The sequence below is a fragment of the Anas platyrhynchos genome, chromosome 8 (assembly GCF_047663525.1).
Source record: "Anas platyrhynchos isolate ZD024472 breed Pekin duck chromosome 8, IASCAAS_PekinDuck_T2T, whole genome shotgun sequence".
Lineage (NCBI taxonomy): Eukaryota > Metazoa > Chordata > Aves > Anseriformes > Anatidae > Anas > Anas platyrhynchos.
In genome coordinates this window covers 20,089,147-20,102,757 of record NC_092594.1, presented here as the reverse complement: position 1 = coordinate 20,102,757, position 13,611 = coordinate 20,089,147, and the positions used below count along the sequence as shown (strand labels likewise).

Sequence of the window (13,611 nt, the reverse complement as noted above, 5' to 3'; positions counted from 1 at the left end):
ACAGATGACACAAACACCGTAACAAACAAAAACCCGGAGGCAGTCTGTTATTTGCCACTTTCGTATCAACACACAGAGGAAGCAAACGTTACTACCTGTGAGGGAGCGGGAAGATGAGACACCTCTCTGGGACGATAAAGAAATGCAAGACTACTTAATGCACACGATGAACGTTAAAAAACAGCACACAGGAGATATGAATTGATGTGAACAGAATCCTTATCAGAAGCAAAAACAATAATGAACAAACTCAGTGTCTGTCCCGCTCTCTATAACCCGTGAAGTCAGCAAAAAACAGTTCAGGTAACAAAGAATTAGTGCCAGATTTTTCTCCATCTCTCACTTTCCCACGCTGTATTGGCTTAGGCTTTACACCAAGAAGAGAGCACTCGCTTGCTATAATCTGTTTAAACAGAAGCAAAGCCAGCAACCTTTCACCAAATCTTAGCTATAACAAAAAGGAGAAAAACATGAAAACAAGAAAAATCTCAACACCAAGTAAAGGCCAAGAGAAACTTCAAGTTAGAATTGCATAATTAAGAATCAAAGCATTTTAAAACAGCAACAAAAATGGGATGCTAAAACAGGCTGAAAAGCCCCAGGCTTTTGTTCCAGAGCGCAGCGCGATGTTCACAGTTAACATCATTTTGCCAAGGCAAACAATGAACAGTCACTGGTTAAGCTTTTAGCCATGTTTCAACAGCACATCCAAAGCTTAGTTCTAAAGCTAATAAAAATAAGAGACTACCTATATCATCACAAGATGCACAGCACGATACAGCCATATAACGAGGTACCCACTGCAAGTCTGTTTCCTCGGCAGCACCCTGTGTGGATAGAGGCACTGTAGGTGCTAACCCCAACATACCAGCATCCTGCAGCCTGTGCTGAATGGTGTTGTTTTTCCCTAAATGACCTCTTTATTAGAAAACCAGTATTTTTCATCTTGTCAGCAGACCGCCACATCAAACCCATTAATAGTGCCTCATTATATCCCAAAGGAAAACATGTACACTGGTCAGTTACTTGACTGAGCTAACTGCCTAAAACATTTAGGGAATTTACTTGTAAGCCTCCCCTTCCTTTATTGATTCCCTTTATTAATAAGCCTTGGCATTCAGCATCTCATCTAGAATCACTCTTTGTGAGCCAATCTGTCATAGGAACTACCTTGAAACACTACAATCCTCTCTGCAAAGAGCGTCAGTACACAGCTTCATAAGGAGCATGCATCCTGCCGTACATCATCTGAGGTTCACAGTTTAAGAGCTGAATCACATTGCTTCCTTCCTACCATGCTGGCATTAAAATAGCCAGAAACAATTTCCCAGACTCATCTGCAATTCAGAAGTAATTGGAACAGTCTATTTGAAACACTGATTATTAACCACCGTGTTAAACCAAGCATTAACAAGAGGAGCAATTTCTTACTGAGAAAATCTAAAAGCAGACACTAACACGAAGCTACCCTGCCAACAGAGCGAGTCGGGGGGGGGGGGGGGGGCGGGCATGGAGACTTCACCAGCCCAGACTCAGAAGTGGAAAGAGGAGACTTCAGCACACATTAACACAGGAGTTAACTAATTATAAAACCAGAGACATGTTGTTCCTGCTCATACCAGCACAATGAAGTAGGTCACATTTATTTACAATCTTAATGTTAGAGAGAGAAGTTTCTGTTTTCCAGTCAGGGGAGGGAGTAATTCGTAGCATCACTGGTCCCTTACCAAGTGTTGAAGGACAGCAAGGCAGGTTCCAAAACGCTGGGAAGCAAAGGAAGGCAGGCTTACACACAAGCACACTGCACGAGGGTCCTCAGCAGCCCCAGCCTGGCGCTGAGCAGCCAGGCCAGGAGGGCACTCCCAGCCAAGCAGGGGTGAGATGGCTAAAAAGGCACGTCTCACCGTGGGTAACAGCTCCCCTTCTGCCTCACGGAGTTCCCTGCCGCCCCTCGCTGCGCTGAGCTTTTCCCTCTGCAGCACCTGAGGACACGTCCTGGTGCCTCAACGCCAGAGGAAGGCTGCTGATAGCGCTGACAATAGAAAATACATCTGGGAGCAACCTCAGGAAGCCATCCATCCATTTCAGCGCAGTCTAACTGCTGAAACAGATGGCTAACTGGCTCGATCCAGCCAACCTTTTCCCCACAGAGGAAAATAGCTGTTGGAGCACCAAACCCTGTTCCGCCAATAAATCTCCCAAACAGAACAGCACAGAACCAAGAACTCCTCTGGTCCCGTGGCCAGTGGGAATGGCACGGCAAGGACCGACAGCTCCCAGGGCTGGCACCGCCCCAAGAACTGCCGCTGCCGCGCAGCTCTCCACGTCCATGGCTTCAGTTTCCCAGCTGGGTCCTCAGTTTTTGGGCTTGGAAGCAGTCGTGCACTGAGATCCGATAGAAACCTTGCCCAGACACAACGTACATAAGAAGTGAAACTGGGGAAGATGCATCATTTGTGCAAGGTCTGTGACTTGCCATGACCTTGTAAGTCAGAAAACACTTAGTTTCCAAGAACTGCTTTAAACACAGGAGAAATTACAAGCTGCAAGGAGACAATGGCAAACAGTGTTTCATTGCCACAGACAGCTATCAGAACCACCACTGCTGGAAGAGGGAACAATTCCCAGAACAGATAAGGTAGAAAAAGCATATGCATGCCTTCATGGGGCAACACTTTTTAAATATGCCTCTCCAGGATTATGCCAGAGGTACGGAGTCTGGAGAGCACAATGTAAAGCCTGCAAGCAAAACATACCAATTTGAGTAAGACCCCCCTCCCCAGGACATTATGACTTCTTAGCCCACTCTGCCTTCTCTTTCACACATGAATTCCCAATATTTTAAACATTTACACACACATCTTCGTGCATGACTGAAGATAAGGACACGCTAGAAAAAAAGACCAGAAAATACACAGGTGCTGTCACATACAGGCGTGTAGTGAATAAGAGGTTAGGGACCCGATTTGAATTGCTAGCATTTTGAACAGGGCCCACCATTTGCTCAAGTAATAGGCCACAGATCTCAGGACAAGGAGGAGTCAACACACTTGCCTAGAAATTAGTTACCAGTATTTCAGTTGCTAGTGTCACTTTATGCTATACCATGCACCTAGCCTACTCTAAATGGAGGTAATAGGCTTTTTTTTTTGTTTTGCAAGCAAGCTTTACTACCACCTGGTTTGCCTTCAACTTCCTATTCACACACTGTAGTGTGGGGAAGAACACAAGAAAAAAAAACTACAAGACATCCACGGTGCAAAAACTAGAAGAACACGGACCTGTAACTAGGAATGAAGGAGCCCCAAGACACGTACCTTGGACACTGCACTGGGACTAGAGACACTCTGAACATAGGAAATGTCTGCATGCAAGTCTCCTGCTTATGCTTAGCTCTGTACAGGCTTTATTTTTCCAGTTAGAACTTGGAAAAAAATCACTGAGGTCTCCTCTCTTCTGGATCCGTCCCCATCCCCCCAAAATCCTTGAGATTCCATCCTTAACCGAGACTGGAAATGTCACACTGTGATCAGATCAGCGACCTGTCTCCCCTGGGATGCCACTGGAGAGCTCTGCCAGTGCTTCAGACAGCCAAGCCTCAGCACAGCGGCACGATGCTGTCTCATGTTCTCCTGCCCCAGCCGTGTTCTGCCTCAGGGCCAGAGCCTCTCAGGCACAACCGGAAAGCTTCACCCCTCGAGATGAAAATGTTTTTAAAATCCACACTGCCTCGTGCCAGTACCTGCTGGCACCAAGCTCCGCATGTAACGACACCCAGGCGGACTCCCTTCTGCTTTCGGTTAAAATTCAACTCCCTCCGAGTTCACTGTGCTCCCAGAGCCCCTGGGTACAAGCCCCAGGTATCAGCCGACTTCCTCCCAGCCGAGGTACTCGGACCTAGCTCCGAGCCCAGCAGTCCCTATCATGTGTCTCTTCGTCACAGCCGTTCTCCGCGGGGCAGGCCAGCCGCAGTCATGTTACGCTCAGGCAGATGACTCAGCACACCTCCAGGGCAGCCCCACTCCCTCTGCAGTTTCAGGACACCCATCTCTTAAAAGCGCTGCCTGCTGCCCTGGCTGTACAGGGCTCCTTACAGTAGTTCACTCAGCTTTTCTCACCCAAGCAGTATAAGCTTTTTTTGGACGTTTGAAGACCAAAATTCTGGGTAATGGTAATTTTTACCCACCTGCTTTTCACTTTGTCCTGAAGCTGTATTATTTTTACTTTGTCTTACTCAGAAATAAACCCAGCAGAACTTCCTCCAACAGCGAGCACACAAGCAAGCCTACTTAGTGCAAAGCTTAATGTAAAAGCAGTTCCTCATTGCCAAAACAAACTGAGCCTTGCCAACCAACCTGCTCATGCAAATACAGCTCTTAGCTAATCTATAATGTAATCTACTAAGGAAAACACCAGTTCATTATTTTCAAGACTTTTACTCCTTGGTAGTACCATAAAGATTTCTGAGAAAGAGTAACCTAGCCAAAGATGGGATCCTCTCTCATATTGGACTGATGTGTTGAGACACGAATTACTTCAAAACCCCTCTGACACTTGAGATGAAAAACAACTCAACAGCCTAAACAAAGCGAGCAGGTAACAGTAAAACAATTCCCGGCAAACAAGGACTACCTGATGCACACAGCACAGCCCTGCCCAACAACCAGACCCCTCTGCTACCACACAGACAGGACCAATTTTCGCTGGTGCTTCACAAGCAATATTTAAGTAAATAAGCCTCCCAATCTACTGCACTCTATGTAGTGCAGATCATTTCTGCGTACACAAATAGCTTCTGTTTCCTGATGGGAAGCACAGCACACAATACTTAAAGTATCCAATTTTAACTTTTGGGAAAAACTGGCAAGCTAACCCATGTGAAACTCTGAGCAGCCAGAAGTAATCAGTTGTTTATAGGCCTAGCAAACACACTGTTCTCAAAAGGCATGCTGAAGCCACACACACACCCCCCCAAAGCCAACCTCCTAGTTTGCAGAACAGGACAAACACCAGCCAGCATTTTCCCTATCTAGTTCCACAGAAAAATTTCTGGGGACAGGGGTAGAAAAAAGAAAGAAAGAGAAAAAGAAAAGGAAGAAAAAAAAGGAGAGAAAAGAGAAAAAGAAAAAGAAAGCTCATGCCTGACCAGACAAGAGTAGGCAGAAGAAAAAGCTTCTTACCTCCACCCGGGGAGCTCCATGAACACCACTACCACAACAAGCCCAGAATAGTATTTCTGATGGGTTGAGCTTTTCCCCCCCTCTCCTGTTTGCTCTCTGAAACTTTGCTGTGCACCCTGGGCTGGCGGCAAGTGCAGCGCTTCCTCATTCCTCCCCTGCCGCGCATGCCCGCTCCCCTGCAGCTGAGCACTCGCCCAGAAGACAGACCTCAGTAACAAAAGAAATTCCCACCCAACAGCAAATCCTGGAAGTCTGTGTGTAACATGTTCCCACCCTTTTTTCAAAGCCATGTAAAAACCATCAGGCTCTGGTGACCAGAAGACTCTTAAAAAAAAAAGAAAAATAAAAGTTACAAATGCCACCAAGCTTCTGCCCCAACCCCCTGAAGCTCAGGTAAATCAGGTTCAAGGTTTGCTTTGTCTTCCTCAGTAACGTATCTGAGCTATGAAAACAGAGGAAGAAATGGATCTACTGTCATGCAAGTCTCTTGTTTTGGCAATCTGTAAAGTTCCTTCGGAAAATGGGGCCAATTAAGGACAAAATGTTATAATCCTTCATTTGAAATTTCCTGGCTTGTAACACCACGAGGGGCAGGGAGGGAGTATCATAACTCTGCTCTAGTATCTCCCCAACAGAGGATCTAAAAGCAATTGAAAACAATTTGAGTTTCACAACATCCCGTAAGGCAAAAGCTGAAGTCTTCTACCAACCAGAAAACTGATGAACAAAGTTATTTACTCAGCATTTCGTGAGGGGGGAAAAACAAAACAAAAATAAAAGAATGAAGCTTAATGTGTCTTTTTCTCGACTTCTTAACTTTCCTTCAGTATTTGATCACTTACAGTATTGGGATCAAGAACAGGAAAAGGCAACACATGTGGAAAGGCAGCTGAGACCTCCCTGCTCACACTCCCTGACAGCACAGCCTGCGCTTGGCTGGGACAGTAAAAGTGTTCATGGAAGACAGACGTGACTAACTTCATCATTTCTGGTTGATATCAGACAGCCCTTACAGCTTGTTTAAAAGAAAGGGGAAGTGACCAACCCCTAATAACAAATGGTTTCATGGTCTATTACCTAGGAAAAATTTTCTACCAACGACCATAGGGACACCTAAACCCACAGCTGATTCAGGCTGGGGAGTGAGCAGCAGACAAGCAGGGCCAAAACACCGTATTTTCATTGCAGTTTAATCATCTGCATGGAAAACGCACAATCTCTTATAACAGCAGCACAATGAGTAAACCTGAATTAAAAATCAGGAACGAACCAAACAGATTAACTGCAGATTGCACCTGAAATATCCACTGTGCTTTTCAAAAGAGTGGCTTTGGTCCCACAGGTCGAACACTCAGGAGCTACCAGCCTTGCTCACAAGAAGTGATGGAAGCAAACGCCAATCGAAGGGCTGCTTTCTGAACACCTAAGAATTAGAACAGCTAATTTGAGAATGAGAGCTAATTATCAAGCAACTGATGTGCCCCCAGACAGCTACATGCTGACATGACTGAGTCTGAAATTGGGCAGCAGACCAGCCACACAAACACCTCACCTAACAAAGCAACCTAAGCAGCAGTGAACTTCAGAAAGAGAAAGCTACAGGAACTAGGCAGCCAACTAGAGATGGCGAACACTGCCGATGCACAGGCATCTGATGCGCTTACTTCGGTGAAACATTTTTTCTATCCATCTTCTAGTGACGTGAAGTATCAAAAGCAGCATGCCAATAACGAGATGGGCATTTGCTAATGAGGCAATCTAAATTAAATATCAAAATCACAAAGGCCAGTATTGTTCTTTCCCATGCAGGAAAAAGCTATGGTTACCTGACTACTACTAGAGGTGTTCCAGAGCTGAGAAGTAAGTTCAGGAAAAGGGGAAAACCAAGACCTTATTGCCACTGCAAGGCCTTCATCATGTCTTAGACTTAGATAAGTAGACACGAATCATTTCGTGAAGATCCAGGATGATTCACTGACAGAGAAGGCAAAAACAAACAAACAAAAAAAAAAACCCAACAACAATCTAACAAAAAAAAAAAAAGGGTTGTTTGTCACCTACTCTCTACTAAGATTTCTGTCCCAGCTTGATTCAGCAGCTGTAGTACTGCTTTGATGCCAGTAACTCTACAGCTACAATAATGCTACCACTGCAATAGGTAACAGTGAGATGAAGAAGGGTAGAACTAAAGTTTGCCTAGTGACATTTACCAAAAACTGTCCAAAAATAAAAAGCAGCCTTCCCCAGCCTCCAATAACACAGTCTCTAATAATTGCCGCCACCACCTGCAAACTTTTACAAAAGCACATCAGCCACTCTTTCTGGAAAAAAAAAAAAAAAATCAGAAATTACCAAAGCTGGAATTCTGGGAGCTGTGTAGGTGTTTTTGTTAGTTTGTCTCAAAACAAAACAAACCTAACAAACAAATAAAACAAAGAAGTTTACAGTTAAAACTTTAATGAACATATGTCTAGATTTACAGGCCTAGAGTTACAGGGCTAGAATCAGGTAATAAGTTTTAACTTCCCACTCAGCTCCATCCCCCTCTGTTCAATGGATCGCATTACATTATTGACTCTACCAAAGAGGTTTTGACTTAAAGTTACCTAGTAGATTGAAAACAAACCAAGCAACCAACAACAACAAAAAACCCTCACATGTCCAACATTCCAGGTGACACAGAAAGGAAAGGCTGAAATATGCTGCAAGTGTAGAATTAAGTGAATAAACCTGGCTACTGCCAAGCAGAGGAAAGCTGCAGCATCAATTTCACTGAATCATTAAAAGAGTAAAATGCAAACATAAAAATTCCACTTTACACAGAACTTCACAGGGATTCAGGAAACAAGTATTCTACGTGTTCATTTGAAAATTTTGACTCAGGAGTTCCTCTTCCTTCTACTTGCTTTGACTAGGAGTTGGTTTTTCTTGTCACTGAGTAGATGCTGCCTCCATTTAAAGGCTTTATGTTAATAGCTGTTTACATAACAGTAGTCTCTAATAAAGCTTCAGTTACTCTATTTACCTTCAAATGCAGTTTATTTTGGAAGACTGCATTTAAACATCAAAAAGATCTTTTAATAAAAGCACAAAGTCATCAAAGAGCAGTAATGAATTTTTAAGCCACAGAAACCTACCAAAGCATTGCATGCCTGCCTGTTTCTTAATTCAGGAGTTCATTTTATTAAATGTACCGTAATCACAAGAAGGGATCTCCTATTTTATGTTGTATACAAAACAATCTGTAGACCACTGGGATATTATTTCAAAAGGCAATGGAGTGTCTAGGTTATCGGTACAGCATTCACGATAGCAGGCGTTCAGAACAACATTTTGCACCCCCAACCCCATTTTAATTCTACTCCGTTATGTTCTCCATTCTCAAATGTTTTGAGAAAGAATTATTAAACTACATCAGCTTCAAGAACTCAGCTGCTCTTCTTTGGGAACCTATTCAGTCAACCACGTGATATCACTTCTACATTAGTACAAAATTGTATGATACCATCAGCTTTGCAGAAAAGGCACAGGTTTGAAAACATTTGTCAGAACACTGCTTTGCCTACCACCACACTGCAGCCACAGCCACTTTCAAGCAGCAGAGGTGAGGAGCTGCTATCAGAGGATAATCTAAATTTTCCCCATTCTTCTCCCAGCTCACAGTTTAAGACTTGCTGTGCTTGTCTCATCAAGAACTAAAACCAGTATTGTTAGAAGTTTTTTACTGGAAATACCTCTACCTACAAGCGGGACAATCTAAAGGTGGCTTAACACCACAGCAACAGAAACCTACCTCACTAAGATACCAGACAGACCCACACTGCTCACCACATGCTAACATGGGCTAACCATTTTAACCTTGAAGACTGAAGCATCCAGACTTGTGTTTTAACTGCATGCCCAGTGAAGACAGTTAAACAAATGTATTAAACAAACATATTTGGGGTTTGCAGTGCAGGTTTGTGCGGGGCTTACACTGGTGCAAATCAGAACCATTTCTTGGAGAGGCAGCATGGCCTTGCACGTGCCAGCTCTAGATCAGACACATCTGTGTCATCTGTATCTGGGCCACAAACCGCCACAACCAAATCCTTCTCCTTCCCACGTTAGCTCTTTACAGGCTCCAGGAGCTGCTCCAGCTCTGTCAGCTGGTCAAGCAGTCCTGGGAACACTAGGGAAAGAGGGAGGAAGCACAGAAAGGGGAAACTGCAAGAGAGCCACTTATAGCATCAACACGTGCTCACCAGGTTTTTAGATGCAGTTCCACGAGCAGCTTCTTGTGCAACAACTAGAGCAACAGACTTTTCAAGTACATTTTCACTAACAGAATCCATCTCTGATGTAGCAGCTAAATTTTAACTACACATTCAAACCCTACTAAACAACCCTACCAACGAGGATGACTACAATAATAGTCAGGCATGACAAGAGCAGGTGAAATGGAACATGCAACTCAAATGACCACAATCAATCGAATTGCTCCTTTATGCTAAGTGCGTCTACAAAGGCATCTATGCTTCAGAAGTAATGCTCCACATCTAGGTTTAACCAATGTTTCTCAACAGTGCAAATCATTCAAATACAGTCAAACCATCCTTTTGGCTCACCACGGGGAGCAAAGTGCTCTCTGAATATGAGCAAATGCTGTAGCAGCTTGTACCTCTTCAAGTTTTCCACTGCTCCTAGAACCAGAGTTGCAAATACAGAGGCCATCATGTAAATGCTACAGTAGCTAACAAAAATAGCTCAAGGGGCCTGAACTAAGCCACATATGCCCCTCCGGCAACCCCTGCAGCAGCCTCACTGATTATAATAGTGAGAATATTAAGACAAAGAACGTAAGTTTCATGGATGACTATTCTGCTTGTCTCCATGACAGAGGCTGCAGCTGTGTTTTAATAACCAACCTAGTTAAAGCTCTGGAGTCATCCAAGGTTAAGAGGCAGATTGTTGCAGTAATGGCACCAAGCCTGGAGAGTTTCAGCTCTGTTGCAACTGTTGCACACAAAAAATGAAGCTACTCAAACATACTGTTCCAAGATTTTCTCCACACCTCTGAGCACAGTTTTGTTACAAAAAGTCAAACACAAAGCAACACAGACAAACCTGCTCAACACTTCTAAGTAGTTTTAAATTACCACTCACACATGGCTTAAAAGTCTTCGAATATCAGTACAAGAGGTCACACCACCTTTGCTGGAAAGCAGGTTAATTCAGGTACTTCTGACTCAGAATATAATTGAGCCTCATTTGCTTTAAATGCTACTGTCATGGTGATTCAATTTGTAGAATTGCTAAAAAGAGCAGTCCCAGAGGCCAGAAATAGCCTGGGGTAAGCTGCTATGCCTGAATGGGATTTTTCAACCTAACCCTTCAATTTAAAAAAAAAAAAAAAAAAAGCACTGCTTTGGTATTTTGGTATTAATCTCACCTTCCAGATTTATAAATAGCATCTTTTCTTTACAACTTCATAAGATCATTAAAAAACAATACTCATGTGGTTTTAGTGAATGGAAACTAAGGGCTTAAGTCTCAAGGTTTCCATTAACCACCCACTCTTATCCAATAACAGACATTTCAGTGCTTAACCACAAAAAAGAATACTACATGGTTTTTGATATATACTTTTTTAAATACACCTAACAATGCAAGACAGTTCTGTAAAAAGGAAAAAAGGAAAGCCTTGAACCGCCCATTGATCCTCATATCAGTAATGGATGAGAATTATAATTATCTTTGGCAGAAGCCTGACTTCAAATAGGAAAAAGGACTATCGGATAATCTCTTAATAGGGGATTTTGAATTATAAAATCCTTTTAAAAGTTTCAAGTTACATAACTTAAACATGATCGAAGCAAAAGGGTAAAATACAATCCCAGGAAGTTACCTGTTAAAATCCACTGCCAACTTGCTGAATTTTGTTACTTGAGCCTTGTAATAGGAGTTCTATTACAGAAATGTACTTCTTTCAGAACAGAGCGCTCTTATTTGCTGCTGACTTAGCAGAGAGCTGTTTATACAGTTTATACAGTTAAGTATTACAAGATTTACTCATCTCCAGAACCGTATTACCACCATGTTTTAGCAGTATCAGCAACTGGAACCAAGTAAAATAAAAATACAGACGATACTTCACCTCACATGTCCTGTTGCCACAATTTTATCAGTATAAAGCACAGAACTCCTCACAGCATGCTAACTAGTCTATGTTTTTAAAAGCAAAGGGTAAACTGCTAAAGAACCTCATTCATTAAGGAAAGGACTAGAAGGCACCCAGAAAGAAAACTGGAGTAGCTCCTCAGTGAAACGTCGTTGTACTTCACTTGGGTGTTCTGACCCCTGCTAAGGATTTTCTTATGGAAGCAGCCCCAGCCCAGCAGGAGCTGGTACCAGACACACCACCACAGGCTGCAGTGAGACTACACGCGTTTGGGCCCTCGCACGCCCTCTGACTGCAGCATTACCTGTTCCAGTACTTTGAGAGAGAATCTGGTAATAAATATTGCAGTTACTGTACACATTGACCACACTGAAAGCTACTTGGGTTTTTGAAGTTTCCTTCTCTTAGAGTCTTAAAATGGAGCGCATGCGTTTAGCTGCCAATCACACTTCCTTTGCTGCAAACCAAGACAGAGTAAGCGCTAAGTAAGCCTCACACTGACAGTATTTGCATGAGTAGATCATTTAAACCCTCTGTCCTGTGCTGTGTAAGGCCCCAGTTAGACAGCAGGTATCTAAATATATTGTAAGGCAGAAGAAGGGAAAAACAGACATCGAAACCATCTTACCACCCGTGTTGTCAACGTCTCTCTATACCAATGCCTCCTTAGTGGCTTGGGAATAAAAGCTACAACTGTAAGCTAAAACCAAAAAACAAACAATCCAAAGGAAAATTCTCAAAATCCATAAAACAAAACTACTGTGAAGCCCTTGCAGTTGGTCTGGGAATTATTTTCTTTGATTTACAAAGCCTAACAGGAACAAAGCATTTAAATTTATTTATAAGCATACTGCAGTCATTGGATTTTCACAGGCTTACTGTCAATTTTCATTCTGTAGTGACAGCTCATATATCAGCCCATCGCAGCAACATGACTGATTTTATTCCCACTTCTCAAAAGCTACACTAATTCATTAATGCAATTTCAGGACTTATCAGCTGGGCTTGGAGGAAAGGATTGCTGTCACTCACTTCCCCTTCCTTAAGGCTCCCCATTGCTGTCACGTGAACTGGTCTGAGGGTTTCTTCTTCCCCTCTCCTGGGAAAGGGCAGTGGGACAAGACAACTACCATTTTTATTTCGTAGGTGAATGCATACATTACTCAAAGGCAAACGCAATGGTATGTATTTTTTTTCTTCAGATTTTACATAAGAGAAACTATGCATGTGATCATTTTAATACCTAGTGAGTAATACCAACACCACACCCCGCTCTCATCGTGCAGTGCCTAACGCGATAGCCACGCCATTACGTCCTCAAATACCAACGCGTGCAATTTACTTTACCATTTACTCCTGTGGGTGCCTTCTTCCACGTATGTCCTGAAATCATCTAAATCATACCCAAGCTTCAGCTTGACAGTGATCAAGTTATTCTATTCTGAACTGGTCTAGCAAAGCTAAAAACCCACATAAAAATGGCTGTGATCATGTAATTCCTCCTTAGAAACACACCCAGAGACATCCCCGCCCAGTTGTTGTGTGCAATTTTGTTAGAAACATTTGACCAAGAAGTTCCACTGAGAAAGGAGTGACTGAAATGCTAACTACAGATTTCTGCTTGCTAAAGCCGTGGAAATCCTCGCTCAGGCTTTGAAAACAGGGCGGGGGAATACTTAGTTTCTGTTAGTTGCAATGCAGAGACATTGATGCTTAATGTAGAATAATCCAACTGGTTTGTTTCTGACATGCCTGGTACAGAAAAAAAAAAAGCTAAAAAAAAAACAAAAACACTTAAGGTAGCTTGCCCTTTTTAATGCCATTTGAATAGTCCTGTTTTATTCATTCCTTTTTGCAAATGCTATAGAACTGAGACAGAACATCACACATTAAGGAGACATGAAAGTGTTGCCAAGCATTCCCCCACCCCTCTGGAACGTACTCTGCAAAAATTACAGTGCTTCGAAAGAGAATAAGTCTCAACAGCTCTGGTAATAGGAAAAAGAGGATACATCTCATACAAGTATAACCTATGGAATGTGTTTTCATTTGTGGCCACAAAGCTGCCAAGTTTCAATTACGAGAGCTCTCTTATTCTAACCCAGTCAGACTTTATCAGCAGCTCCGAAACAACAAAGCCAAAACAAAAATGCCATTCTCCAAATTCACTCAGGCAACCAAAGGTGACTTGCTGCAAGTCCTTAACTTGAGAAGTACCAACTGAACCACGCCTTTTTGCTTTCTGGTCAAGTGCTTCAGAGAGCATTCATT

At 42.9% G+C, this 13,611-nt stretch overlaps 1 protein-coding gene across 18 annotated transcripts in view; it reads right to left on the bottom strand.

Annotated features, from left to right (window-relative positions):
- Window positions 1–13,611, bottom strand: part of RC3H1 (ring finger and CCCH-type domains 1) — a 62,108-nt gene that overhangs the window by 40,279 nt on the left and 8,218 nt on the right. For 2 of the 18 annotated variants that reach the window (XM_013099675.5, XM_072041791.1), the window contains exon 1: window positions 5,181–5,335. The exons of 15 other annotated variants lie outside the window; for them this stretch is intronic. The gene's annotated coding sequence lies outside the window, so the exon portion shown is untranslated. Of the gene's footprint in view, window positions 1–748; window positions 772–5,180; window positions 5,336–13,611 lie in introns of those variants that run through there. One more of the 18 variants, XM_072041790.1, reaches the window with a different exon arrangement.